We start from the raw sequence: 5,773 nt of genomic DNA, 5'->3' as shown, positions 1-5,773 counted from the left end.
TTGAGATCGTTTGGATAAATGCAGAGGACTGGGATTGTTGGATCTCTAGTAGGAAGACCCCTAATCAGGCAGGCAAGCCCACCTAGTCGTCCAGAATGACAGAGCCCACCACAACAAAGTTGTTAACCAGGAAGAAATTTTATTGAGAAGGTGCCTACACTGACCTGTCAGGGCCCCAGCACAGACTCGGGAGCTGATAATACAACCCCTAGCAGCCCATGTACTTTGGTTTTTAATGGCAAAATTCACGAAGTCAAGCCTGGTCACGCAGGGTGACCAATGAGATTGTCACACACACACAAAAGATTGCACAGTCATACTAGACCACACAGAGGTGGTCAATGAGATTACAGTTTGTCACATAATGGCTGTTTAAACCAGTCTATCACTTTTGGTTTAAATGACTCACAAAGTCATTGGGTAAGGTGAGGCACACACAAAAGGCAGAGGTTAAGGTAATCATACACAAAGGAGGAGTTTAGTGGAGTTTACCATAAGCACGTGAAATATGTGGAGATATTTCTAGTAGAAGCCAAATTACAACCTATCTGTTTTATTGGTCAGTCTGTAACAGAACAATCAAGGTTGGTTAGATTGTTAAGGGGGGGGGGCATAGGGGCATTCTTTACATTCCAAGAACTGGGCTGGTTGGAGCCAAGGTCTAGTAAACCTATTTTTAAAGTTGTTGTTTTTTTTTCTCTAAAAGCAAAGCCTGGAAAGAAACTGTACCAGCTCAAGTTTCCTCTCAGGGCCTACTTCAGATCTTAGGGGAGATCTATGTTTAGTCTTTTGAGGAACGTCCATACTGCCTTCCAGAGTGGTTGAACCAGCTTACATTCCTACCATCAGTGTAGCAGTGTTCCCATTTAACCACATCAACCGCCGCATCAGTTATTGTTTGTTCTCTTGATAATGGCCATTCTAACTGGGGTGAGTGGAATCTAAATGTGGTTTTGGTTTTGATTTGCATTTCTTTCATAACCAGTGATGCTGAGCATCCCCCTTCTCTTTCTGAGAAACCACACTATTTCAGGTTTGTAGTGTCTCAACAGAAGCATAGAAACTTCTAATATTGTATGCTTTTTGTTGTTAATTCACTTCACTTGGAGCTTCCAATGACTCCTATAACACATAGTAAAGTTTTATATTATTTCCTTTACTGAAAAAAAAAACACCTATTTTCAAAAAGCATAGAAAAAAATTCCTGTGTCATGGGTCTCAGTGAATTCTAAGGAAGATTCTTTACTGGGAAATTTTATTTGGTTGCTTGTTTGTTGCATAGCTTAAACACATGTTGAATTTGGGGTTTCGCGACCAAATCTTCAACAAACCAGAAACTATGTTGCCTCATTGGATTTTGCCTTAACAATGACAAAATATTTTGACATATTTTTGATTTGGTGTTTTGGAGGTTTTTGGCTTTTGGCTAGAATCAGGCTTGAACTGAGGTTCTGGAGCTCTCGCTTAGATTATTTTACTCAATGCTGTCACTGTGCCACTCGAACCACATCTCCACTTCTGGCTTTTTGCTACTTAATTGAAGATGAGAATATTGAGAATTTATTAGCTTGGGTTGGCATCAAACTGTGATTCTCAGATACCACCCTCCTAAGCAGCTAAAATTATAAGAATGAGCCAGAACCTGGATTTATTGAGCTCCCTAAGAAACTTAAACAAGGGCACATAATTCTGAAGCATGTATGAATGGTTGTGTATTTCAAAATTTGTTAGAAAACTATATCCCTAAAAAATGAAAAATATAGCCCTTTATGTGTGTGTGTGTGAATGTGCTAAGGAAAACGAGGATGTATCTACTGATTTTGAGGAAAGGGTTCACCTAGGGCTTTTCACAGACTGAGGCATGCTGTACACAATGCTTGAGACTAAAGGTGAGGTAAATGATGACATTATCCCATTCATCTACATCCCTTGCTAACATAAGCATATACTGTGTTGTTGTCATGAGTATTTGGTATATGAGAGCCAGTACTGGAGCTTGAATTCAGGGCCTGGATTCTGTCCCTTAGCTTTGCACTCTACCATTTGAAGCATTGCTCAGCTTTCTTCATTACTGTTTAATTAGTAGTAAGAGTATTTTTTGCTCAGTTGGGTTTGAACTGAGTTTCCCATATCTCAGGGTTCTGAGTAGCTAGTTTTCCAGGGCTGAGCTTCCAGTGCCTAGCTTTTGATTATTACTTTCACAAGATACATGTACACACACATTCCTTGCATTCAAAAACCTCACTGTTCAGGCTGACTGACAAGTTGTGAGGAAAAATGGTTGAATGGATAAGTTACCAAATGGGCCTCTAGCACCATTAACATCATTCTGGTCAGTAACTTACCTTTCAGTGAGTAAGTACATATTTCCATTTTCACACTGCCTTTTTAAACAGGAACTCATGAAATGTTTTTATACACTTTTTAAATATTATCTCCCAAACAGGAGATATTATTTGAATGTATTTGATAATATTTCAGATTGGGGTGGTCTTGTGTTTGGATGTCTATGGGCAGAAGCCTTCCAACTGGGCGTCAGGCCCAGAGCTGATGCTTCTGTCTGCTGGTTGCAGAGAAGAAGGTTTTCTTTCTGGCCAGGCTTTGAATTGAGATCCTTTCATCCTAGACTTCGAAGTAGCTAGGATAACAAGCATAAACCACCAGCAACTGGCTTGTTTTAGAGCATTAATTGTTTTCCATTCATTGCTTTTGTTCCTGGAAGGTTGATCTAGATAGGCTGCTTGTACTTCATGACGAGGTGATTTAAATAATACACTTTGCTTCTGGCATTTCTGAAACTCATTTCCTCAGTTCTAGACAAATGAAATTGTTGTAAAGCCAATAGCATTTTCCTTCTGAGATGTTAGGTGGCTTATTTAAATCTCTTATCCTTTCCTTTGGCAAAACAATCAGGATGTTTTGTACAACCCTACTTCTTGAGAGTATTATAGTTAGAAGTTATCATGTGCACACTTTCATATAGTCTCTCCTTTTATAAACATATGTTACATGATTGGGTGGAAGAATGATGACTATTGAATTAATTTGATAAACACTCTAGAATTGTTAAGCCTTAATGCTTATTAAATCAAAGGATGATTAAAATATCCAGAATATTGGAATGTGGCTACTACTCATTTGATGTATGTGGAAAATGATCCAAATTCTTATGATTAATAAAATATATCTTCAAATTTCCAGTGGCACACTGCTATGCTAACTGGGAGGAGAGAGTGGTGATGCCAGGGATTGAAAGCTCAAACGAAGCAAAATATCCGGGTAGAGCATTTGCTAAGGATAAAATTTTCAAGGCTCATACCAAATATATTGAATTAGAATGCTAAGTGATGAATGACAGCACCAAATTTTATTTGTTGGCTTCTTTGTTTTGTGAAGTCCTGGGATTTGGACCTAGGGCCAGGGTCCTGTCCCTTAGGTTTTCCTCAAGGCTAGTGCTCTACCAGTTGAACCACAGCTTCATGTCCATATTTTTGGTGATTAATTGGAGATCAATCTTACCAAATTCCCTCTTTGAGCTTGCTTTAAACCTGATCCTCAAATATCAGCCTCCTGAGTAACTAGGATTCCAGTTGTGAGCCACCTGAGCCCAGCTAGAATCACAGTTTAAACGTATTCTTTACTGAATCAGATGTGTCTGACTACTATTTTAGCACTTTGTTTCCAGTGGGTCAGATTTAAAGTAAAATCAGAACTTTTCTTCTTGTAACGACAGCATGCAATATCTATCTAATTTATTCCTACCTTCATTTCTGATCTTTTTCTTCTTTGAACTTTTCCATTCTTATTTCACAAGCAAGCATGTCAGTGCTGTTTCCCTTTTCTGAGGCAAGTCAATTCCATTCCCATCAATGGGGGATGTACTTACTGTTCTTACTGCCTGGAGTACCTGCTGGATGATGGCTCTCAAATCAACATCCCTCATCAATGTGAAGTTGTTGCCACAAAATCACCAATTTCACGTCTCTGATTTATAGAGATTATCATTAAGATTTCTGGTTTTTTTTCCAGCATGAAATTAGTGAGGAGAGAGCCACATTCACTTCTGTTTCTCCAACACCTGTAATAGTGCCTAGTCCTTAGTGCTCAGCAGACTTACAAGGAGATCAGCCTTCTCCAACTCAATTGATCCTAGCTTCTGGTCAGGATAGCTCTTCAGGCTGAAGTTTGGTGGCCAATAGGCATTCCCTCTCATTCTTTGTGCCTTTTGGTGTTGTTGAGTCCACTTCAGGGCCAAATCAGTGCCTGACACCTATTTCCTGCTATGGCAAAGGTGGCTGTGCCATCATAGACGTTATGGCCATTGTATTGTTAAGCTGTGTGAGGACACCCCACCCCCACACAATTTCCCAGGAGTCCATTCAACAATTCAGCAACCAAACTATCACCAGTTCCTGATCAACTCAGAATATGTGTCTATTTCTTTAAAGAAAAAAAAAGAAAAATTCAAGACATGTTTTTGATGATTTGTCATTGAACTACTGAAACAGAGTATATAATTTTATGTATTTGTATGTCTTTGACCATCTCTCTTGAGCCCTTGCCATATTTCTATGTGTTTGCAGCTTGGGTATGGAAATACGTTTTAATTCAATATAGTCAGAGACTATAGTTCAGAAGGCTCTTTTTTAGAACCTTTTGGAGGGAATACCAACTTTCCATTTGATGTTCTACAGGTGGCCATCTTGGTACAGGTACTGAGTAGACTGTCATAACATAGAGGCTGTACTGATTTCTACTGACTTTCCTCTGGGGTCAGGGAGTGTGATCCCACTGCATATGTGTCTCTTTGCTACACTGGAGGGCCCAGGACTCCTCTGAAAATCTAAGGCTTGGGGTAATAAATAATAGAAGTCAGAATTCAGCTTCTCACATCACTAAGATTACAGGCCTAAGTTTCATGAACTCAATTTTTGTATACATACTGGAATCAATTTCATAATACTCACTTTCATTATATTCACTTCATAGACAGATATATACAAATATATGTATATAATTATTCATCTATTTATAACAAGTGTTATATCTAGAAACACACGTATATATATTCATATAATTATAATCAAATTATATCACTTCTTTCCCTAATAATATTTACACTAATGTTTTACGCAAAAATACTGAAGACTAAAAAGTTAAATGCCTTTGTAATTTGAAAAATCATATTCAATCTTATATATTATATAAAATAGTATATATTACATAAAGAATATAATGTATTTACATAAAACTGATTTAATTGTGGAGTTTTTTCTTCCTGATTTTGTGTTTGTTCACATCTGTAAGCCTTCTTTCTTCTATTGATGATGGTATATACTTTCCAGTATATATTTCTATTTTATATTTTGTCAATTTTTTTCAGCACTAAGTAGACTTTTTATATTATTGGAGCCAAATTTTTCTTCCATATTTGCCCAAAGCACAATGAAGATGTATACAGATTAGAACTCACTGTTGGAAGCGTGTCCCACATACCACTATAAGTATTGTGGCATTTATACCAATAGACAGCTTAACTTTCTAGGACATCTGATCTGCTATGTCCTAGACCTTTTGTAGCCACCTTATCACCCCATGCTGGCATGGCCTGGCTTCATTGCCACTCCCTGTGCATTTAACAGTTTCCATTATATCCAGTAGGATTTCTTGTACAGCTTTCTGTCACTCTGTGTTTTCCCTCCTACAGAACATGTATACACGATGGTTCAGATTGTAAGTTTAAGAGGAAATATATCAAGAATTCGAGAATATG

The sequence above is a fragment of the Dipodomys merriami genome, unplaced genomic scaffold (genome assembly GCF_024711535.1).
Source record: "Dipodomys merriami isolate MVZ:Mamm:240054 unplaced genomic scaffold, mDipMer1.0.p SCAF_575, whole genome shotgun sequence".
NCBI classification, from domain to species: Eukaryota; Metazoa; Chordata; class Mammalia; order Rodentia; family Heteromyidae; genus Dipodomys; species Dipodomys merriami.
Note: the sequence above shows the minus strand (reverse complement) of the source record.